Source organism: Scyliorhinus canicula, chromosome 5 (assembly GCF_902713615.1).
Source record: "Scyliorhinus canicula chromosome 5, sScyCan1.1, whole genome shotgun sequence".
NCBI lineage: Eukaryota > Metazoa > Chordata > Chondrichthyes > Carcharhiniformes > Scyliorhinidae > Scyliorhinus > Scyliorhinus canicula.
Window position 1 is genome coordinate 152,046,326 of NC_052150.1, and position 25,480 is coordinate 152,071,805.

At 44.6% G+C, this 25,480-nt stretch overlaps 1 protein-coding gene across 3 annotated transcripts in view; it reads right to left on the reverse strand.

The window, feature by feature from the left end:
- Positions 1-25,480, reverse strand: part of tbc1d5 (TBC1 domain family, member 5) — a 604,945-nt gene that overhangs the window by 300,834 nt on the left and 278,631 nt on the right. The window lies entirely within an intron of this gene.

The window sequence follows — 25,480 nt, forward strand, 5'->3', positions numbered from 1 at the left end:
GTTTGAGTACTTTACAGTGAGAATCTTTTGCTCTTCGTCTTGATAGATATTCCCTACTTAGAAAGATCACACCTCAGTTATTTTAGAAACATTTTATGATTATTTTGAACATAATATACAAATACCATCTTCACTTCATGAAGGGAAGATAAGCAATTGCTACAGATGTACTGAACACATTGGGAGTGAGCCAAGCAAGGGCAATCCTATGGAGGAAGATTGGAGTTGTTGACTGTATTTAATAACAGGTAGATGAAGGACAAGAAGGGGCACCAGAGCAAACTAAGAGGATGCATGTGGGGCGGCACGGTGGAACAGTGGCTAACACTGCTCCTGCACAGCACCAGGGACCTGGGTTCATTTCTAGCCTTGGGGAACTTTCTGTGTGGAGTTTGCACTTTCTCCTTGTGTCTGCGTGGGTTTCGTCCGGGTGCTCCAATTTCTTCCCACAGTCCAAAGATGTGCAAGTTGGGTGGATTGCCCCTTAGTGTACAAAGGTTAGGTGAGGTTATGGGGAAGTGGGTCTAGGTAAGGTGCTCTTTCAGAGGGTTGGTGCAGACTTGATGTGCTGAATGTCCTCCTACTGCGCTGTAGGGATTCTATGTCGTCAATGTTCTGCCCAGAGCAATCCCGTGCACTGTGCACAGCGTGGAAATGGGGCTGAAGTATTCAAAAGTAGATTTGCACAAGAAGCTACTGAAATTGATAGAAATGGATACATTCAAAAAGTTGAGGGGGAAAGGAAAATTAGAGCATTAATTGAAGATTTGGGGTTTTGAAGAAGAAATAACAGTGAACATTTTGAACATTAGAGAGTGACTGAGGCAAATAAAACTAGTTGTGCACTGATTTGGGTTGGGAGGGAGTTAAGAAAACATGAGATGGATCTCGTGGACGAAGTAAGGATGCAGGGAAGTTAAAAAAATAATTGGGGTCAGGCCAGGAGTGGGAAGGCAAGAGCAAGGGAGGAGGGAACAGGATGCATCAAACATAATTGGCTGTTCACAAGTGGTGTTGGAAATTTGGATGCAGTGGTGAGGGAACAGTTTGGAGGAAGTAAAAGATTGTTGAGCAAATGAGCCTGAGAATTATTTTGCATTTGAGAATAATCATGGAGTTATAGGAGAATTTAGATGTGGCAAGATTGTTTGAGGAGGTCAAGCCAGAGTTAATTGATATTGGAGGACAATGGGCTGAGTTCTAATGAAAGGTCATTGCTCTGAAACGTTAACTGTTTTCTCTCTCCACAAATGCTGCCTGAGCTGCTGAGTATTTCCAGCATTTTCTCTTTTTTGTGCGTGAAGGTTTGAGAAGTTGAAGCAGTAGAAACCTGGAGCCAGCCCGGTGGACAAGAGTCTATGTTTAAGGTCTAGACCCATTAAACTATTAAGTCTGCAGTCAATTGGTTAGTATCACTAGAATGCAACATATCAGGCTGAAAATATTTTACTACACAAAGCTACTTATCAAATTGTACTTACACATCATCCCAAGTTCTATTTTAAGAATTCAAACTTAAAATTTATCCTACATTCTTGAAAAAATGCAAGTACGCCTCATTGTTTTAACTGTTGATTACACACCGCAATACATTATAGTGCCTGCTGTGAACCCCTAGATAAATAACTTAATATGCCTCCTAGGCTTGGAAACACTTGGGAACAAACACCTGTGCTTCATTAATATACGAACGAATAAATTCTCCAATGGGAACAATTAGAAATTAATTGTCCCAAACCATTGACAGAGAAGTGGACCAGTGCTAAGCCCATTTGAGATCCTATAATGATGTACAAAACAAACATATGCTGTAATGATTCATCATTCAGCCATGCACTACAATCTTCTTAAAGCCCTGTTAAAAACAAATATACTTTTATATAATTTCATAGCCTCAATTTCAATGAGGGAGGAATGTGCAGTTGAGCTGACTAAGGAGCAATTTTATCTATAGTTTCATCTTATGCTGATGACACAATATAAATTTTTCCACAGAATTTGAACTCAGGGTTATTTGACAGGTGATTGGAAACTATGGCAAAGGGCCTTCTCTCAAAGGCAATAAGTTAACCATGAGAGTAGAAGTTGATGTGCAGATAGAAAATTGGAGCTGACGGTTACAATGACAGAACAAAGACATGGTTAACACTGGCCTCGTTCCTACCTGATACAGGGCTGTGCCCACAGGATGACCTTCCATGAAGTGAAAACCACACGTGTGGAAAAGTACTAAATGATCTTTCTGATCTATTGCATACAGTTGCACATCAAGAAGCTTGCTGATATCAGGAAGTAATACTACACACTCCTTGGGCTGGATTCTCCGCCCCACCGCGTCATATTTTCGTTTTCACCCCACCGGTGGGATGTTCAATTACTCCGGCCGGTCAATGGGGTTTCCCATTGTGGGGCAGCCGCATGCAGTTGGGAAACCCCCGGGCGGCAAAACGGAGAATCCAGCCCCTTATTTTTGCATACATTTCTTTTTGGACCATTTAAGCATTGCACAAACCTAATATGGAAATTCTCTTATCCACGAGACACACCCAATTGTACATAGTTCATGCTTTTCTATTGTACCAATGCTGCATGGCACACTATTCTTGTATGTACATGATGTGAACAGCTGGTTTTCAGGCTGCTGGTGATAGAGTAGAATCCCAGTAGTTATAACCCATTTAGCCTGTCAGATCCACGCCAACTCTCTGCAAGAACTCAGCTTCTCCTATTCCACTGCCTTTTCCCCAAAGTCCATGTTTATCAAATCTCTTCTCAACCTCTTCTCTAAGAACAGCCCCAGCGTCTCCAAAATATCAATGCAACCAAAGTCCATCCCTTTTGAAACCATTCTTGTGAAATTTTCTGCAGCCTCTCTAAAACCTTCATATCCATCCTAAAGTTGGGCGCCCAGAATTGAAGATAATACATTAATTGAGGTTAAACCAGTGTTTTATAAATGCAACTTCCTTGCATTTGCATTCCATGCCTGTATTTTTACAGCCCAGGATCAGTAAGCCTTATTAACCACTTTCTAAACCTGCCCTGCCGCTTTCAATGGTTTGTACATATACATACACAAGTCTCTCTGTTCCTGCATTCCCATTAAATTGCATCCTTTATTTTATATTGCCTCTCCTCACTATTCCTACCAAAGTGTAGATCTTCATTGTGCTCTGCATTAAATTTCATCTGCCTTCACTGGGCCATAACTTTCTTGGAGTGGCAATCAGCTTGGATTGCCACTCAGTACTGACTTAGCTGTGTGAAAACTCTTAAGTGTCTGTCTTGCCTGCCTCAGGCTGGGTGAGCTCCAGCGTCAAATTATAAAACAAATGGAGCGCAGGAGAACATGTCGCTTTTTCGCAGCACAAGCTTCTGTAAAGCAGAGGAGTTGTTACAATCCCAGCTGATATCATTACTGGACAGTCAGGTCCCAGAATGGAACTCTGGCTCAATAGACCGTAACTTTTATTTTTCTGTTTAGAGACGTGGATGAACAGAGTCGCAGGACTGCCAATTAACTTTTTAAAAAATAATAAAACATTTATTAAACATTAATAAAACATACATTAAACATGAAAAGATTGACTATAATACTCCTTCACCCCACCTATATCTTCACAGATGGACACAGATTTGTAAGGATAAAACATAAGAACTATGAGCAGGAGTAGGCCATCTGGCCCCTCGAGCCTGCTCCGCCATTCAATGAGATCATAGCTGATCTTTTGTGGACTCAGCTCCACTTTCCGGCCCCAACACCATAACCCTTAATCCCTTTATTCTTCAAAAAACTATCTATCTTTACCTTAAAAACATTTAATGAAGGAGCCTCAACTGCTTCACTGGGCAAGGAATTCCATAGATTCACAACCCTTTGGGTGAAGAAGTTCCCCCTAAACTCAGTCCTAATTCTACTTCCCCTTATTTTGAGGCTATGCCCCCTAGTTCTGCTTTCACCCACCAGTGGAAACAACCTGCCCGCATCTATCCTGTCTATTCCCTTCATAATTTTATATGTTTCTATAATACCCCCCCTTATCCTTCTAAATTCCAACGAGTACAGTCCCAGTCTACTCAACCTCTCCTCATAGTCCAACCCCTTCAGCTCTGGATTAACCTCGTGAATCTCCTCTGCACACCCTTCAGCTCTGGATTAACCTCGTGAATCTCCTCTGCACACCCTCCAGCGCCAGTACGTCCTTTCTCAGGTAAGGAGACCAAAACTGAACACAATACTCCAGGTGTGGCCTCACTAACACCGTATACAATTGCAGCATGACCTCCCTCGTCTTAAACTCCATCCCTCTAGCAATGAAGGACAAAATTCCATTTGCCTTCTTAATCACCTGCTGAACCTGTAAACCAACTTTTTGCAACTCATGCACTAGCCTGTGAAGCAGTGGTGTTCTCTCTGCACAGCAGCATGTTTTAATATTTTGCCATTTAAATAATAATCACTTTTACTGTTATTCCTACCAAAATGTATAACCTCACATCTCTCAACATTGTATTCCATCTGCCAGACCCTAGCCCATTCACTTAACCTATCCAAATCTCTCTGCAGACTTCCAGTATCTTCTGCACTTTTTGCTTTACCACTCATCTTCGTGTAGTCTGCAAACTTGGACATATTGCCCTTAGTCCCCAACTCCAATCATCTCTCTAAATTGTGAACAATTGTGGGCCCAAAACTTATCCCTGAGGGACACCACTAGCTATTGATTGCCAACCAGAGAAACACCCATTAATCCCCACTCTTTGCTTTCTCTTAATTAACTAATCCTCTATCCATGCTACTACTTTACCCTTGATGCCATGCATCTTTATCTTTTGCAGCAACCTTTTGTGTGGCACCTTGTCAAAGGATTTCAGGAAGTCTAGATATACCACATCCATTGGCTCCCCGTTATCTACCGCACTGGTAATGTGCTCAAAAAATTCCACTAAATTAGTTCGGCACGACCTGCCCTTTATAAACCCATGCTGCGTCTGCCCAATGGGACAATTTCCATCCAGATGCCTCGCTATTTCTTCCTTGATGATAGATTCCAGCATCTTCCCTACTACTGAAGTTAAGCTCACTGGACTATAATTACCCGCTTTCTGCCTACCTCCTTTTTTAAACAGTGGTGTCACGTTTGCTAATTTCCAATCGGCCAGGACCACCCCAAAGTCCAGTGAATTTTGGTAAATTATCACTAGTACATTTGCAATTTCCCTAGCCATCTCTTTTAGCACTCTGGGATGCATTCCATCAGGGCCAGGTGACTTGTCTACCTTTAGCCCCATTAGCTTGCCCATCACTACCTCCTTAGTGATAACAATCATCTCAACGTCCTCACCTGTCATAGCCTCATTTCAATCAGTCACTGGTATGTTATTTGTGTCTTCCACTGTAAAGACCGACCCAAAAAACCTGTTCAGTTCCTCAGCCATTTCCCCATCTCCCATTATTAAGTCTCCCTTCTCATCCTCTAAAGGACCAATCTTTACTTTAGCCACTCTTTTTTGTTTTATAACAAGTTACAAAATGTGTTTTCTTGGTAAGTATGCAGCCCATATAAACCAATAGGCCACCATACTAAGTGGCAGATGCCACTCAATACAACTTCTGTGGATTTCTCCTCAAATGCCCGAGATGCTTATCACACTGTTGAACCAATTGATCTCACTGGAATTTCACCTCTGCACAAATGTTTCCAAAGTCCACTCTCGAAGAACAATATTTTGTACCTTCTCCCTAACAACGCTTTCTCTTGGATGCCTTCACCAAGAATCCACTTCTTGGATTTCAATTTACCTTTCAGTATTCCCCTGCCCCGAATTGCCACATGCATTCAGGCTTCCACACAATCTCTCGGGTACCCAGACATGACAACAGAACACCACTGCTTCACAGGCTGTACTAAGGTATCACCAACTTTAGGATTACTTTGCGAGCCAACTCCATCAGGCCTGCACCTTGCAGCTCTGTCTTTAACTGGGAGCCTCTCTCTGCTCCTTTCTTTAACTGCAGTGAACTGCCCCTTGTGCAGTGAACAGCACCTTGTTCAGATTCTAGCTTTGTCCCGTTGAATTCAGTCTTCTTGGGACTTAAAAAAAATCATTCTCTGGTTTCCAAAAGAAGCTATTCTGTAGCTTCTGGAATTTGCTTTTTGCCTCTTACTCCAGTGTCCTGCCTCAGCTGGCAACTTCTGTGAAAGCTGCTTTCTTCGCCGATACCTGGTTCTAACTGAACCACAAGTGCTACAGTGTGGGTCACTGGTTGCTAAGAAACAGCGTTATTTCTTTACTTCTATGATTGCTTTTATGTCATAAACCTTTAATTAAAATGCAGACAGTTTAAAATTAAACCAAAATCCAAAGACATGCAGGCACCTCTGTTTAATCTGAGCTAACTGAAGTTTTAAACCTTTCTTATGCAGAAACATGATATTAAGCTTCTTTAAAGCTACACCTTATTTCTAATACCCACAAATACAAATGTAGATTACTTAAAATGATCTTTGTTTCCTGACAGCTTAAAGGTCCCATTAAAATTAACAGGCCAGGGAGAAGGTAAATGTCTAAGGTAAGTGGATGGGATGTGGGGTTTGGTCATGGGGGAGTCCATGGTCCAGGTCGGAGGGCCGGGGGGTGAAATTGGTGGTGCGGAATACCGTGTGGAATGAAGTGCTGAGTTGGGGTCGTGGTGGTATGGCAGAATCCCCAAGGGGGTCTGGAGTTTCGGGGTTATTCCGTGCGGTGCTCAGTCTGTGTGGTTAAAATAGTTACACTAAGTTAGAAGCAGTTTAATTTATTCTAACTCTTCCAGAGTAACTATTAACATATCACTGGCAGAACTATCCAAAGTTAGAGATTTAAACCACTTAATTGGATGGTTCCCAGCGCAGCGTAATTGTGTTGGGAAGTTAGCACTTCTCAACAAGTGCCACATAAACCCTTACGTGGAAAATTCTCAGCACGGTGGCACAGTGGTCGGCACTGCTGCCTCACCGCACCAGGAACAATTCCGTCCTCAGGTAATTCTCTCTGTGGAGTTTGCATTTTCTCCCCATGTCTGCGTGGGTTTTCTCTGGGTGCTCAGGTTTCCTCCCACAGTCCAAAGATATGCAGATCAGGTGGATTAGCCATGCTAAATTGCCCCGTGGTGTCCAAAAGGTTAGGTGGGGTTGCTGGGATAATGTGGATGTATGGCCTTAAGTACGGTGCTCTTTCTAAGGACCGGTGCAGACTCTATGGGCTGAATGGCTTCCTTCTGCACTGTAGGAATTTATGAAACTCAGAAGGATTTCCCAAGCTCATCTTTGGGGTACCCCATAAACCCAATACTGGAGAGCAAGGAAGTTATGGCCCACACTGTTGTTCAATGGGGTTTGCAACTGAAATTAGCCATAGACTTCAAAGAGTCATCTTCCCCCCCTGTGATTGTTTGTTTCCTCTCAACAGGAAATTAGGAATTGTCTCTTACTAATGATATTATGCCTGCTTCCTGGACAACAGCAATTAAAGTGCATACAATATTTATATGGTCAGATAGCAATTAAATATTAAGTGCAAACATTTTCTTCGCAGATGGGCCATACTGTTAATATGAAAAATCTTGACAGTTCAAATGACTACCATCTGCAACATTTTGCACTTCAGGGATGTCTTATCAATCTGTCAAAGTTCTAACCAGCTGATGCCTTCTTTCCACAAGGGATCTGATGAATGTATTGCCCTTTGGAAACATGGCACTTGTAACTTTGATACAGGTGTGCATTTTAGATGAGACAAGTGAAGAGGGGCATTGAATAGAGCGTATGACTCGACACGCTGTGTTAACTCAACATTATTACAATTACACAGCTCTTCCTCAAAGTTTTTTTCCCTGCTTGGTTGATGCTCTGTAATTATTTTTACAAATAAAGACGTTAATAGGATTATTATATTTTGGAATCCTGAAGGTACAAAAGGTTTACACCTGTAAATAATGACCAGAACATCTGTGCTGATGGTGGATGCACTTTTAGTGTTCAAGTACAACAGAGAGGTGTTAAAAATGTCAGGCTTTATAAACTGTTCTACTTTATATTGTCGATTTAATTCCAAGGTAGATTGGAGTTTGGGGTTTAGAAGGTAATTAACATTTCTTCCTGGACACAGGGCCTATGTGATTCATGTTATGATGGAGGTGGGCTTTGAGAGAGAAAAAGGTCATAGAAAGCCATTGTAGTATCAGATTACAAGTTTTCCGAAGATATCACAGCCAGTTTCTATTTTGATCACAATGCAGAACGTGGATGGGAACTTGTGCTCAGATTGAAGAGGCCAAATACGTGATGATATAAAGAAGACTAGAAGATTCACCCAGCTTTGGCTATAGGGAGTAATCTCCACAGTAACCCTCACTGTGAAAACTAGTTCAGGAATTACAAATTACTTGGCTGGAAAAGGAAAAAAGAAACAAACTATTGGGACCTTAAAATAGATTTAGACCGATTTCCTTGCAAATGCAGTGTATAATTAAGGAACAGAATAAAGCATAACCATACCGATGGATTTTTGGATGTTTTAAAGATTCAATTCGGGATCTTTTCAGTAGTTTAGGTTATAGATTTGTCATGTGAATGTCACTTTAGGAAATGCTTGTTTTCTTTTTTTTTTAATTTTATATAAATTTAGAGTACCCAATTCATTTTTTCCAGTTAAGGGGAAATTTAGCGTGGCCAATCCACCTACCCTGCACATCTTTTGAGTTGTGGGGGCGAAACCCACGCAAACACGGGGAGAATGTGCAAACTCCACACGGACAGTGACCCAGAGCCGGGATCGAACCTGGGACTTCAGCGCCGTGAGGCAGCAATGCTAACCACTGCGCCAACGTGCTGCCCTTGAAATGTTTGTTTTCTTAAGTGGCTGCAGTGATTTCATTGTGTGGGTGGAGCTCAGCTCTGCTCTTTCTTTCATTTTGAGCTGGGAGCTGTTTTTGGCTCTGTGTTTAGTTTTGCTTTCAGTTGGAGAGCTGCATTCAAACCAAGTTGATGTGTGTACAGTAGTCCCCTGTTATACCGCGCTCCGCGATATACCGCGGGGGGGGGGGGGGCTTATGGACCCCAACTGTCAGTTGTGTCAATTTCAGCGGCCAGCTCACTTTGATCCGGAGAGAGAAGTTGCTCTCTCACTGAAACAATCAGCCGGCCGCTGAAATTGACACTGCCGGCTGCTCTCTCCCTCCAATCGGAAACATTAAAACTTAAAAGTTGGATTGGAGGGAGAGAGCAGCGGGCAGTGTCAATTTCAGCGGCTGGCTGGTTGTTTCAGTGAGAGAGCAGCTTCCCTTTCCGGATCAAAGTGAGCCGGCCGCTGAAATTGACACTGTTTTAATTAGATCCACGATGGGGGTTTTAAATTTATTTAAAAATCTATGCTAGCGCTTCCCATTGTGAGTCTACGGGGGTCTGACCTCTCCCCCCGCCCCCCGTAGACTCTCAATGGGAAGCGCTAGCATAGATTTTAAAATAAATTTAAAACCCCCATCGTGGATATCCGCGGCTCGGTTGCAACGCGGGTGGCTGTCTTGGACCCCAACACCCGCGTTATAAAGGGGGACTACTGTATTGATCTCTCTCTCTGCAATCTAAAGAATGTCTCCAGATCACTTGATGATTTCAAAGTAATAACTGTTTCTGTAAGAATGCAAACCTACCGTCTTTGTTAAAAAGGTTTATTTTTTTACTTACGGATTTTGTTTGTAAAGTTATTTAGGGTTATCTATAGAGTATTGTATCTTTGGGGAGATATCAGAGTTGATAAGATGTTTACTATGTGTTTATAAAATGTTAACTGGATTCATAGAATAAACATTGTTTTTGTTTTAAAATACGTTTAGTTCTCTGTTGCATCACACCTGTAAAGTGGGTCCTTGTGCTCCCCAAAGCCAAAATCTATTCACAGTTGTGGGTCAGGTGAACTCCATAATATACTTTGGTGTTCTCTAAACCCTGGCCCATAATAGATTGCCAACTGAATAGTGTTTAAGCAGTGCCACTTTTAGTGAGTTTATTTCAGTAAAAGCCTTAAAGCTTTAAACCTTGTTGTGTGGTTGTTCCCATCAGTCACTGAAAATTCATTTTTTCCCTGAATATGTATCAGTCACTACAGGGATCACAAAGCTGAAAAATAAATATGCTTATTAATATCTTCCATCTCACTGAGGAGGTTTCAGGCCATCCAGATCCAACAACCTGCTCTGAAATCTCTGCTCACATTTTGACAGCTGTGACAAGTTACATAAGAACATAAGAACTAAGAGCAGGATTAGGCCATTTAGCCCCTCGAGCCTGTTCCACCATTTAATAAGATCATGGCTGACATTTTTGTGGACCCAGCTCCACTTACCCACCTGCTCACGGCAACCTTTTATTCCTTTACTGTTCAACAATCTATCCATCTTTGCCATAAAAACATTTAACAAAGTAGCCTCAACTGTTTCACTGGGAAGGGAATTCCACAGATTCACAACCCTTTGGGTGAAGAAGTTCCTCCTCAACGCAGTTCTAAATCTGCTCCTCCTTACTTTGAGGCTTTGCCCCCCTAGTTCTAGTTTCACTCACCAGTGGAAACAACTTCCATGCTATCATATGTATTCCCTTCATAATTTTATATGTTTCTGTAAGATCCTCCCTCATTCTTCTAAATTCCAATGAGTATAGTTTCAGCCCACTTAGTCTCTCCACATAAACTAATCCTCTCAACTCCAGAATCAACTGAGTGAATCTCCTCTGCACACCCTCCAGTGCCTGTTCATCCTTTCTCAAGTAAGGAGACTTTAACTGTACACAGTACTACAGGTGTGTCCTCACCAGCACCGTATATAGCTGCAACAGAACCTCCCATTTTTAAACTCAACTCTCTCGCAATAAAGGACAACGTTCCATTTTCCACCTTAATTACCTGCTGCACCTGCAAACCAACTTTTTACGATTCATGCACAAGGACACCCAGATCCTTCTGCATAACAGCATGCTGCAATTTTTTACCATTTGAATAATAGTTCATTTTGCTGTTATTCTTACCAAAATGGATGACCTCAGATTAACCAACATTATATTCCATCTGCCAGATCCTTGCTCATTCACTTAAACTATCCATATCTTTCTGCAGACTTTCAGCGTCCTCTGTACACTTGGCTCTACCACTCATCTTAGTGTCATCTGCGAACTTTGGCACATTACACTTGGTCCCCACCTCCAGATCACCGATGCAAATTGTAAACAATTGCAGCCCAACACTTATCCCTGAGGCACATCACTAGCTACTGATCGCCAACCAGAAAACCCCCTATTTATCCCCACTCTTTGCTTTCTGTCAGTTAACCAATGCTCCAGCCATGCTAATACATTACCCATAACGCAGTGCATCTTTAAATTATGCAGCAGCCTTTTGTGCTAACCTTGCCGACTGCCTTCTGGAAATCCAGATACACCACATCCACCAGTTCCCCATTGTCCACCGTGCTTGTAATGTCCTCAAAGAATTCCAGTAAGTTAGTGAAACATGTCCATGCTGATTCTGCCCAATGGGATATTCGCTATCCAGATGTCTTGCTATTTCTTCCTTGATGACAGATTCAAGCATTTTCGCCACTGCAGAAGTTAAGCTAACTGACCTATAGTTACCTACCTTTTGTCTACCTTCTTCAACACATTCTAAAACAATGAACACAATTCTAAATAAAACAACACAATTCATTTCATCTCTCAATGTTAACGGAGTCTTTTTAAAAATTCCAGGATCTGAATGGTTAATAATAATCTTTATTATTGTCACAAGTAGGCTTATATTAACACTGCAATGACGTTACTGTGAAAATGCCCTAGTCACCACACTCTGGCGCCTGTTCGGTACACAGAGGGAGAATTCAGAATGTCCAATTCACCTAACAAGCACGTCTTCGGGACTTGTGGGTGGAAACCGGAGCACCCAGAAAAAACTTGCGCAGACGCGATAAGAACGTGCAGACTCCGCACAGACAGTGATCCAAGCGGGAATCGAACCTGGGACCTTGATACTGTGGTGTAACAATGCTAACCACTGTACTACCTTCACAAAAAACTAATCAACTCTCTCTTGGACCATACCCTATCAATGCACCTAAGTTTTGTGAGCATTCATCCATTAGGTTTTGCAAGATATTGTTTTCAGACAATCAGACTAACAAATAAGGGCAAAGACATTACCTGCACTGGTAGAGCCAAATGTAGCACATACAGCATGGCTTGAGAAGCTGTAGATCTATGTGAGTTTTTTGCCTTCTTAACTTCACTTCCATTGGAAAAGTTAGTCTTGTTACAAATGTTTTCTGCAGATCATGGGCCGAATGGCCTCCTTCTGCAATGTAAATTCTATGAAATTCCATCTTGAAACATATGTTAATAATGAATGACAGCATAATTGTCAAATATGAGGAGGTAATGAAGATAGGACTCCCTGGACATATCGAGGTACATGGGGAGGTGTCTGTGAACATAGTTGGAACATTTTACGGGTATTATTGCAATTGTATTAGGTGGCTCCTCAGAAATCCTTCCTTATCTGAAAGATAATAACTCAAACTTTGCCAATAATCTGTGCGACAAGCTCAAAAGGTTGAATGGGCTTCTCTTGTCACAACTATATACAATGTCACTTGAATATCCAGAGCAATAAAGATAATAAAGGATTATGCTGGCAACAAAGAACCCAAATGCAAAACTAGTGTGGTGAACGTATTGCATCAACCATTCACCATGTATGTAACTGTCCCACGCTGTTGCCCATGAGGGCTCCACCTATGGACCATTGTAAGGTATTACCTGTAATGTATCATGTTGGTGCCTTTGTGGGCTCCGCCCCTGGTTCCACCCCTTGAGGGGAGGTGTAAAGAGCAGTAGCCCTGTAGGCGGCTCTCAGTAGCAGAGCAGTTGCAGGCAAGCACTGTTCTAGTTGATTAAAGCCACAGTTTACTTCTACTTCTTGTTTCGCGTGAATTGATGGTCGCATCAATTTAATCGACTACAACACCACAATGGAATAGGCCCTCAAACCTGACCGACTGGAACTCGACCCACAAGCCGCGGAAGCAAAAGGGATTTTTTTCGCACTGGCTCCGCTGTTTCGAGGCCTACCTCGCCGCCTCCTCCTCGCCTTCCGTCTCTGACGACAAGAAGCTGAGCCTCCTCCACGCCCGGGTGAGCCATCCAATCTGTGTACAACTCGAGGAAGCTTCCACCTACGCAGACGCCCTCGCGATGCTGAAGGGTCTATACGCAAGGCCAGTGAACGAGGTGTACGCGCAGCATCTCCTCACTACTCGCCGCCAACGCCCTGGCGAATCGCTGGAGGAGTACCTACGAGACCTCAAAGTCCTTGCGCAAAGTTGTGACTACCAGGCCGTTACGGCCACTCAACAAATGGACCTCGCCATCCGGAATGCCTACGTGGCTGGAGTCAGCTCCAACTACGTGAGACAGCGCCTACTCGAGAAAGGTGCCCTAGACCTGGAGGAGACGGTAAAGCTAGCCTCCTCCCTAGAAGTAGCGTTCCAAAGCCTCAACGTGTTCCCGTCTGATCACGCGACCCCTTCGTGGAACCCCGAACAAAGAGTACCCCAGGCCTGTGCCGCGCGGCTGCCCGCCCAACATGGGCTACCCTCCTATTTCTGCGGCCAGCATCAGCACCCCAGGCCCGACCCTCAGACTCACAGGACGGCTCCGCCGCCCCCCCCGGACGCGTCATTGGCCTTGTGTTGTCCGTGGGGGCAGCCATCTTCAAGCCCGCACAACATGGGCGACTCACGGGGGCCGCCATCTTGGCCATCCTTGCCCACGCAACCCACCACGTGCGATTCATGGGGGCTGCCATCTTGGCCGCCATCTGCAACGACGCCCGACACGTGCGACCGATGGGGCAGCCATCTTGGGACCACCCCAGCATCTCTGACCACGCCGGCTACCCGCATTTCAGCGCGGTCACACTTGACCAGCAGCGACCCAAACACCTCCGGAGCTCCATGACCACCGTCCGGGTAAATGGACATGAAACATCTTGCCTGTTCGACTCCGGGGAGCACGGAGAGCTTTATTCATCTGGACATGGTAATACGCTGCTCACTCCCAATCTTCCCGGCTCATCAAACCATCTCCCTCGCTTCTCGGTCACACTCGGTGCAGATCCGGGGGTGCACTACCGCAACCCTCGCAATACAGGGCGCCGAGTACGCCAATTGTAAATTATATGTACTCCCCGACCTCTGCGCCCCTCTCCTGTTGGGACTGGACTTCCGGTGTAACCTCAAGAGCCTAACTCTGAAATTCGGCGGGCCCCTACCCCCACTCACCGCATGTAGCCTCGTGACACTAAAAGTCGACCCTCCCCCGCTCTTCGCAAATCTCACCGCCGACTGTAAGCCAGTCACCACCAGAAGCAGGTGGTACAGCATCCAGGACAGGACTTTTATCAGGTTCGAGGTCCAGCGACTCTTGCGGGAGGGGATCATCGAAGCCAGCAATAGCCCCTGGGGAGCTCAGGTGGTCGCCGTCAAGACCGGAGAAAAGAACTGGATGGTTGTAGATTACAGCCAAACCATAAACTGGTACACGCACCTTGATGCGCACCCCCTTCCCAGGATCGCAGACATGGTAAACCAGATTGCACACTACCGGGTGTTCTCCACGGTAGATCTGAAGTCTGCGTACCACCAGCTCCCAATCCACCCGGGGGACCGCCACTACACGGCCTTTGAGGCAGACGGCCGCCTCTTCCACTTCCTCCAGGTCCCCTTCGGCGTCACAAACAGGGTCTCGGTCTTCCAAAGAACGATGAACCGAATGGTGGACCAGTACGGGCTGCGGGCCACATTTCCGTACTTGGACAATGTCACCATTTGCGGCCATATCAGCAGGACCACGATGCCAACCTCCAGAGATTTCTCCAAACCGCTCAAACCCTTAACCTCACTTACAAGGAGAAATGCGTTTTCCGCACAACCACCATCGGCTACATCGTGGAAAACGGGGTTCTCGGACCCGACCCTGATCGTATGCGCCCCCTCCTGCAACTCCCCCTTCCCCACTGCCCCAAGGCCCGGAAAAGGTGCCTCGGGTTCTTTTCCTATTACGCCCAGTAGGTCCCCAACTAGGCAGACAAAGCCCGTCCGCTAATCAAGGCCATCATCTTCCCACTCAGCTGCATCAAGGCGGACATCGCCAAAGCTGCGATGCGCCCGGTGGATGAGTCCGTCCCCTTCCAGGTGGAGAGCGACGCGTCAGAGGTCGCCCTCGCCGCTACCCTCAATCATGCAGGCAGGCCAGTGCCATTTTTGTCACGTACCTTCACCACCTCCGAAATTCAATACTTCTCAGTTGAAAAAGAAGCCCAAGCCATTTTGGAGGCTGTGCAGTACTGGAGGCACTACCTCGCTGGTAGGAGGTTTCCCTCGTCACCGACGATCGGTAGCCTTCATGTTCGATAATACGAAGCGGGGCAAGATCAAGAATGATAAGATCTTGAGGTGGAGGATCGAACTCTCCACCTATAACTACGATATAGTATATCGTCCTGGGAAGCTCAACGAGCCCCGAGATGCCCTATCCCGCGGCACATGCGCCAGCGGGCAAGATGACCGACTCCGAGCTATCCATGATGACCTCTGCCACCCGGGGGTCACCTGCCTTTCCACTACATCAAGGCCCGCATCCTATCCTGTCCTACTCCACCGAGGAGGTCAGAGCCGTAACCAGGGACTGCCCAATGTGCGCGGAGTGTAAGCCACACTTCTATCAACCGGATAAGGCCCACCTGGCAAAGGCATCCCGTCCCTTTGAGCGCCTCAATATCGATTTCAAAGGGCCCCTCCCCTCCACCAACCGCAACACATATTTCCTCAACGTCATCAATGAGTTCTCCCACTTCCCCTTTGCAATCCCCTGCCCCGACATGACCGCCGCCACTGTCATTAAAGCCCTACATAGTGTCTTCACCCGGTTTGGTTTCCCCACGTATGTTCACAGTGACCAAGACTCGTCATTCATGAGCGACGAACCGCGTCAGTACCTGCTTGGTAAGGGCATCGCCTCGAGCAGGACTACCAGTTATAACCCCCAGGGAAATGGGCAGCTGGAGAGGGAGAACGCAACGGTCTGGGAGGCCATCTTCCTGGCCCTACGGTCTAGGAATCTCGCAGTTTTCCACTGGCAGGAGGTCCTCCCCGATGCACTCCACTCTATTGGGTCCCTCCTTTGCACGGCCACAAACGAGACCCCGCATGATCGCCTGTTGTTATCCCCAGGAAATCCACCTCCGGGGCCTCGCTTCCGTCCTGGTTGAAGACACCGGGGCCCGTCCTACTCCATAAACATGTCAGGAGCCACAAGTCCAACCCCTGGTCGAGAGGGTCCAGCTCCTGCACACCAACCCCCAGTATGCATACATAGAATACCCCAACAGCCGACAGGATACAGTTTCCCTCCGGGACCTGGCACCCGCAGGTTCCACTACCACCGCCACCCCAACTTACAATGCCCAACCTACGCTGACCAGTGCCCCCGCCCCTACATGGCACCCGCACCCCCTCCTGTCCTCCATTCCCCTTTCACCGACCCACAGGAACGAAGTTCCAGAAGACACGCTCCCGGAGTCCACGTCTGCGCCCGCACCGGCGACTTCACTACTCTTGCCCGCACGGATGAGTTCGACACCCGGGCCAGGTGCGATACCAGAGTTTCGGCGATCACAGCGCATGAACACTTCACCCCGCCGGACTTCCTTTTTTTAAACAGCGGGTGAACGTGGTGAACGTATTGCATTAACCATTCACCATGTATGCTCCAGGGTCCCAGGTTCGATTCCCGGCTGGGTCACTGTCTGTGTGGAGTCTGCACGTCCTCCCCGTGTGTGCGTGGGTTTCCTCCGGGTGCTCCGGTTTCCTCCCACAGTCCAAAGATGTGCGGGTTAGGTGGATTGGCCATGCTAAATTGCCTGTAGTGTAAGGTTAATGGGGGGATTGTTGGGTTACGGGTATATGGGTTGCGTGGGTTTAAGTAGGGTGATTATTGCTCGGCACAACATCGAGGGCCGAAGGGCCTGTTCTGTGCTGTACTGTTCTATGTCTATGTCTATGTATCACGCTGTTGCCCATGAGGGCTCCACCTATGGACCATTGTAAGGTATTACCTGTAATGTATCATGTTGGTGCCTTTGTGGGCTCCACCCCTGGCTCCACCACTTGAGGGGAGGTGTAAAGAGCAGTAGCCCTGTAGGCGGCTCTCAGTAGCAGAGCAGTCGCAGGCAGGGACTGTTCTAGTCGATTAAAGCCACAGTTTACTTCTACTCCTTGTTTCACGTGAATTGATGGTCGCATCAACTAGTAGATTTCACAAAGCAAAATTAATGCATGGAACAAATTGAAACACTAAGAAAACAGAAAATTTGTTTTCAGAAGACTACAACGTGTACCTGCTTTTTAAAAGTCTGTTTGCACAGGCTAGCTCCCAAGATCCACAGTATACCATGTTCAACTTGCTAAGCAGCAAATAGTCAATAGTCCAGAACTCAAGCAAAAGAGCCAATTTTCATAAATATTCAATTTTAGTCGGTAGCATGGTCTAATTTTGACTAACAAAAATATCCACATGGGTATAAAAAACCTGATTTCCCATTTATTCCCACTACTTAAAAGATTGTACACCCTTGTGAGACCTCTGGAAATTTGCCTTTTCATCTAAACAGATGGACAAACCAAATATGAAATTGTGGATAGCCAAAATAAAAAGGTTTCCAGATTTTATAGAAAATCAAAATGTCTACATTATTTGATTTTCACTGGAGTTTTTATTTGCATATTTCCATTGAACAAGTCACTATGCCTGTATTGAGTATGTTCAATTATCACCAACAACAATTGTTTTATATATAAAATTAATGCTGAAAATGAAGTACTTAAATTACAGAATGACTTTATTGTTATAAAAGCAATTATTTGGCTTTCTCTTCCTTCTCCAATTTAGTTGATGTTTGTTTACCAATTTAAAACCATAAATGCTTGGTTACATCAATTGGAAAAGCAAGTACTGATTTTTGTACTCAACTGGCCTGAGTGAGCCCAGTTACTCCTATTCACATTATAAATGTTAATGGGTTGTGATAACAGCAATGGCATTCATTGCAAAAAAATGTCACCCAATTGTGCAAGAAGTAATCAACAATTGGGTGATCTGTCGATTTATGATGAGGTCCCCAAGTTCAAATTCCTCTTTTGTCAAGAGGAACTTGAAAGGTTTTCTTGGGAGAAACAAAAAGAAATATTACATGTTGTTTGTTAGTAACTCAGCTCAGCAGGGATGTCAGCAGGTGCCTAGTACATATGGAATTCCTATCTGTGGAATTAACTCAAGTACAGAGAAGGAAAATATTGCAGTTGATGAATAGGTTGATATATAGCTGGAAGCTGCCAACCTCATTTAGCCATACCATGTTCATAACAACCATTTGAGGGCGAAAATACTATTTTTGTACCAAGATAATTCTCTCCCCAACTATTCAGTGAATGCTTATTCTAAATAGAGTAGGTCCTTTAAAGGAGAAGGTAACTGTGGAGACAAGTAGTTTCAATGTAAACTAATTATCTCTTTATGTGTTCCACTTTTCAAGCACTTCTTCTTACTTTCAGAGAAATCAGTAGCTGAAGGGCTCTTCTCTTCGGAACTGAACACACATCGTAATGATGGAGATTCACTCAGGTTACATTAGACAAGGAAACAATCTTCATGGAGCACATCTGATGCTCGAGCATTGACTAGAGCAAAAACAATCAATTTGCAGACAGATCTGAAGCAGTGTTATTTTGTTGTTCTGGGCGAACTTAAACATGAGAAACCCAAGGTTCTTATCAATGTCCAGTTTTAGTATGCAACAGATATGATTCTGGGATATCCTCTTCACAGAGATTTCTGTTAATTCTTTTCAAGACATAAATGTATGAGAGGAAACAATTTAAGCAACCATTTTATTTATTTTATTTTACACAAAATATTAATTAGACCTTTTAAACTAATTTAGCAAGGATAACAGAGGCCATTTGTGTATTTTGCAGTTTGAAAAGGAATTATTGCATTGAGTGGTTATGTGAGTTGATAAAGATAAAATTAATGGCTGGATCTTGCTGGAAAAATAACGGGATGTTAACAGTACATGTCATATTACTGCACAAAATGGCGACTAAGCCGAGGGAATAAAGAGAAATCGTGGAGTTCCGAATCTCAGAGTTTAATCAATTTGTGCTCTTCGCACCTGTTTTTTTTAAGAATTTGTTGGCTCGGTCCATTAAATGACCGACAAAATCAGCACTCAAAAGTTTGAATGAACTTAAACAGTCAAGTACGTTTTCAAAGAGACGACAATTGTTAGTGTAATGCCAATCAACTTCACTGGTCAAGAAAGAGCACAATTTTAACCGTTCTACCTTATTCCTGTATGCAGTAATATTTTCCTTATTTTAGCTATCTCTTTTTTCTCTCTCCGAATCTAATCATTCCTTCACTTGCTTTATTTCTCTTTCTGTACCTGATTTGAGTCCAATTCACCAATTCTAATTGACCTGTTTTTTCTACATTTTCTTTGTGTCCATTTCAAAGCTCAAATCTCATTCAGTAGAGACACTGTTGGTCACACTGTTCACCAACATCACAATGCCCTGTAGCCCTCAGCATGTTTTCATGGTCTCCCACTTCCTGTTATGGTGCAAAACAGATTTTGAGCTAAAGGGTGCAGGAAAAAGACCTAATAACATACAATAAGCTGCTCTGCAACACCAAGATCTGACCCTACAGTTTTCAACAATACAGTTGAAGACTTTCCAACCCGCAAGAAGCAATTAAATAAATATTACGGGAGATATTTAATGGGACCTGAAAGCAGGAATGTAGCAGGCAGGGGGACTTACTTCAGCAGGAGCCAATCTCAATTTCCCCTGATCTTAAGCTGCATTTGTATGATAGTGGGCAGAGTGTCAGAAGTGGAGTGGCCAATACACTGCCAGATAGTAGGAGCCTGTGCACCTTCATTTGCATATCATGAATATTCATTAATTGGGAAGCATGGCAAATTCAGTCCCAACTTCAAGATTAAATCAGTGGTGCACGCTCAACACGTGCTTCCAGTTTCCCAATAGCAAAAAGATGGCATATCGTCAGGGGAGGTCATTCAATCTTTGGATTGGAGGTGAAATTTTGTATTTGTCAAACTCAGCAGCATAAGGAACATTACCAGGAAAAGATTATGGAAAGGATGAGGCTGGTATAGAGTGCTCAGGTCCTCAAATAATGCAGCATTTGGGCTTACAAGAGGGTGGACCTTGTGCTATGATCTTCAAACGGCAGCACATCAAGGCACAGGCATGTTTGGGGGCTGGGGGTGAATCAGAACACCCAATGTTTTTACGAACTTGGGCTGCGGAGGACAGGGTTTGCCAGGCGGTGACCTCCACCACACAACATAGGCAGCAAGTCCATCAAGGAGGGGAGGGGGGGTGTGGTCAGAGGCACGTGGAACTCAATCAAGCCCATCTTTGTCACCAAAGAACATTAATGCATGACCAGAATGCAAACCAACTACCTCCAGATGTCTAAGAGGCAATGTTGGACATAACTAAGGTTTTCTCAGGGCACAGTTATTGACCTGGACATGATCCAAAACAAGACATGCAACAGATTTTGGAAGGTACCCCATGCCATTTGCGTTCAAGGTAACTGGAATCCTAAATTTCTATGCCAGTGGCTTGCTCTACTGCTCTGCGGGGGCATATGTGGCATTTACCAGCCTGCAAAGCACAGATGCAGGAGGAAGGTGGCAATGTCCTGTTTAGAAGGGCCAAAGAATTCACAGTAATCTCAACAGATGCTGATGGCTGGTTTTGAGGCCACTGCGTGGTTCCCACAGGTACATGGTGTAATCGACCACGCGTACGTGGTGGCCATTAGAGCTCCATGGGTACAGTCAGCTCCATGTGTCGACCTGAAAGGATTTCATGTCCCTCACGTTCAAGTTGTCGTGACCAGTGAAAAAGGTGAGTGATCATTTATGAGGGAACTCTCATGACGTTTACATCTTAAAAACCTCCATCTGCAGCAGCTATGTGAGGTCCCTGACCAAGTCTGGGGTGGATCCTGGGTGACCAGGGCTATCCTCTGAAAAGCATAGCTCATGACATCAGTGTTTCAGCCCCTGCAGAGGAACATTAAACTGCTCAACAAGTGCAATAATAGAGCAGATCATAGGATTGCTTAAAATGTATCTGCGATTCCTTGTCCATTAACAAGAAGCTTTGCAACACTCGCCATAAAGGCTGTTCAGGATTATCATTATCTGCTATATGGTGTACAACATAGCATTGCAAAGGGGGAAGAAAGGTAATTTGAGATCATGGAGCGGTTGCAAACCTCCTCAGATGAAGACGATGGGAAAATGCAACAGAGATTTTGTGGCAGCTCTCCCAGATGCCAGGGCCATGCAGTCATGCCAGGGCTGTCAGTGCCAACATCAGGTTAATCATTTTGACTGTGATTTCCATACCTGCAAATATTTGCCTGCTCCAATTGTGTGCACCCATCTCAGCCAGCCACCATCCAGAGATACCACAATACATGTCTTCTACCCCCGAGAAGAGGAGTGAACTATTCTCACATGGAATTGAAAAGAGATCACTAACCCCCCCCCCCCCCCCCCCCCCCCCCCGGATACTGACTTTGAATTGACACTCGAGTCACTGAAGCTATCATAAGCCATCTCTCTGCTCCTTGCCCACACTGCAAAGGAAATGGCTACACGAGCGGCACTTTAATTCTCTCACTCATCAGTGACCTTGGCCAATTGCTTAGCAAGCCATTTATGGGGAGGCCAACAGATGCCGGTTTGCAGCCATGTTGCATTTCCTTGTGAATACAATTCACTCCACATACATGATCTCTGACACATTGCCACACAGTTGCCTCCAACGGTGAAATGTCTCTCAGTCCTTTTTGTCAAATGCACACAATATTCAAATGGACAAATTATATTATACCTATCGTTTACCTATGTAAACAGCTTAACAGTGTCTCAGCACCAATGTTACCCTCTGTCCTTAATAACGTACTAGTTTTTATTTGGTGAGCACAATACGTTGTGGCAACCCCCAAATCAGCAGCTGAAGAAGAGGAGGCTGCTGAGGATGATCCCTGTCACATGATTGCATGTGGGAAACATGCCCACCGCGCACACTAAATTTGTATTCAGATTCTGTGTTGCAGCTCCCGACAGGCAAGCCAATCTCGTCCTTAGGAACTGTACTCTTCTTCTTAAAATCCGCCCTATGTATACTAATTAGCAGTAATGACCAAGGACTAGTCATGGCCAACATTTAATTCATTTGGTACTAGTGCAAACTGGCCCAGTAAAGTTCATTTGGAGGTGTATTGTATGGCCAGAATTGCTAGAATTCTGCAGCAGCTGAAAACCAATTTCTGCAGTACAAAAATATAGATTTTGCAGCAAGAACGGTAACATTATTTTCATATTATGAAAATGTATTTACTTGCTATTGAGAAACATACCATAAAAATAAACTATACTTACAATCATACATTAACTTAATCATTATTGCAATCAAGCATTAATGGCTTTTAAAGCTGTAAGTATCAGCAATTTTAATTTAAAAGCTCAAACCACTTTTATAATAAAAAAGCTTTTTAATCACAAATTCCCTTACTCATGAAAATAATTTAGAATCATCTAAAATCCTATTAAACATAGCATTAAGCTATTAAACAAAATGAAAGCATTAAACTATCAAAAACTACCTTCTAACAAGAGATCAAAAAAAGTCCTCAAGTTATCCACGGTTCACACTGAAGCCACCCTGAAGCAAAGGAGCTGTCATGAAAGGACCATTGCACTTTAATTCCAACAGCAGCAGTTCCAAACTTTTCATCTCATTGTTCTCACACCAAGTCACATAACTGACGCCGGACATTGCTTGCATGTAGAAGACATCAGCATGGAATTTGTTATGTTCAAACCATTTTAAGATGGTTTCTCTTGATAAGATGTAGTAAAGAAGTGACAATATAGTCCCAGATGAGGATGGTGTGTGGCTTGGATTGGAACTTGCAGGTGGTGTTCCCATGTATCTGCCGCCCTTGCCATTCAATGTGGTAGTATGTGCATATTTAGATGGTGCTGCAGCCATCTAAGATGGCCACCTGCAAAGGACCATGGGAATTATGGCCAACCCAGGACTCAGACAGATACAGAGCCTATGTGTATCTGAAACACATGTAACCAGGCCTGATCGAAACCCCCACTCGTTTGCATTTTAATGGCCCATTTTCCCAGGGCAATAGAACTCCAATCAAGCAACCGGTACAGCCACAGACTGATGGGCGCCACTCCCTCTACTCAGAAAGCCCAACTGCCAAGGTCAATGACCGCTAAGGACCCGCCCAGCCACCAAGGCATCCGCCCCTTTATTGGCCGGAATCGAAGAGAGTGATCAGAGCTCTGTCGAACTATTGGGTCCAAGGTTAAGGATCGCCCCAAAGTGCGCAAAATCCCAGAGGGATAAAAGAGAGCACAGCCACGTGTGCTGTCTCTTTTGGGTCCGGCCTGTGCCAACACAACTGCAGCAGGAACAGCCAGCTAAGTTCAAGACCAACGATCGCTACCTGATGGATGAGCCCAGCAGAGACAGTGCCACTTTCTTCAAACCAGCCAAGTGAAATCCAGATAAAGGCCTTATCCATGTGCACAGTGCCGGTCGCCCTGAAGTTAAATATAGGTTATTGTAGCTGATAGGTGCAGTTTAACTCATAGTAGAAATTGTGTTTGCATGTCGAGATAACTCTCGTGTATGTAAGTAAAACATCTTTTGAACTAACTAACTGGTTGTGTGTGGTCATTTGATCGATACAAGGGAAGGCTTGTGGTTCACCAACATTATTAATAGAGCAACATTATTGGCGAACTCTGACGGGACTCGATTAGAAGTGACTGTCACTCCAAGAGAACCCACAAACTTTGAATCCAATTGCGAGAAAGAGAAAGAACCACAAGTACAAATCCCATATCGACCAAATAACTGAATTTCGGAAGTGTGTACTAACCCGCATGCGCACCTAACAGGAAGAGCAAGGTAAACTTGTTAGAATTGTGTACAAATATCGAGGGATTGTGAGCCGGAAAATAGTTTAAGCCATACCTGCTGTTCAAATCGCCGCCTTATTCCCTTGTCCCAAATTAAAAGCAGAGAAAGAGATAAGAGAAGTAATGGCCACTAAAGCAATGGAATGATTGATGAATCCACAGGAACCTGAGGTCACAGTGGCCAACAGAGCAGAGCAATACCCCATATGGGAGGAAGAGTTAAGGAAATACTTAAAGGGGAAAGGATGGCCCCTTTGGTCGAATTTTTGCTCTAATGATGAGTCAGGTCTAGGAAAGGTAGGACAGACTTGGTGGGAGAATCGAAGCGAGGTCCACAAGAAAAATGTAGGGAAAGTCAGAAAGCCGAAGGCAATAGTGTCCTGTTTGGCACAGTTGCGAGGCACAGATGCGGTCGTGAAGACGCTCTGTAGGCAGTTTATTGAGAAGAAAGTAAAGAATGAGGGATACAGTAACGAAAGAGAGAAGATAATTGAGCAACTCCGGGAACAGTTAGCAGCTAAGGATAAGGAAATGGCCGATGTAAAACGTGCACATCAATCTTATCTAGTTCACCTTAGCAGCTTCCAGACCCAGTACGATAAAGCCTACCAAGATACACAGCGCGCAGTCCTGGTAAGAGAGGAAACAGAACAGGTCGCCCAGCTAACTAGCAAATGTGCAGATTTAAAAGCAGCTTTGAGACCGCTCCGAAGCTCCACCAAGAAACAGAGGCAGAGTACGGTTGACCACGCTAAATGCCGACAGAAAACAGAAAAGCTACAGTCGCTACTCTCAGTACAGAATGGCTTCAGGTACACTTTCGGGCAGGATTTAGATGAGGAAGATGCTCCCGATTGGCAAGAGTTAAACGAAAGCGCCCAAAGATACGTAGAAGACACGGGAAATCAAAATTGAGCCCCCAACTCCCCAAAAAGAAAAGCACCCGCAGCACCGACTGCACAGGCAGCGCACACCCCGACTCACAATTCGACCCCCATGAATCCGGTTACCACACAGCGCAAGTCATTGGATCAGGAGGAGCCTGATATCGTTTACACCACCCCACTATCCATAAGCCAAATAAGAGAAGCTTGCACGAAAATTAATCCATTCCAGCTCACCGCAGATCCGCACGGCTTCTTTGAGGAGATGCGCCAACAAAAAAGTTATGTACAGCCTAGACGAGAGAGAGGAAGTAAAGCTAATAGTTATGAGCCTTAACCAGTCCGTAAGGTCAGCTTTGTCAGAACCCAAAATGTAGGAGGAATCCTCCAGGAAA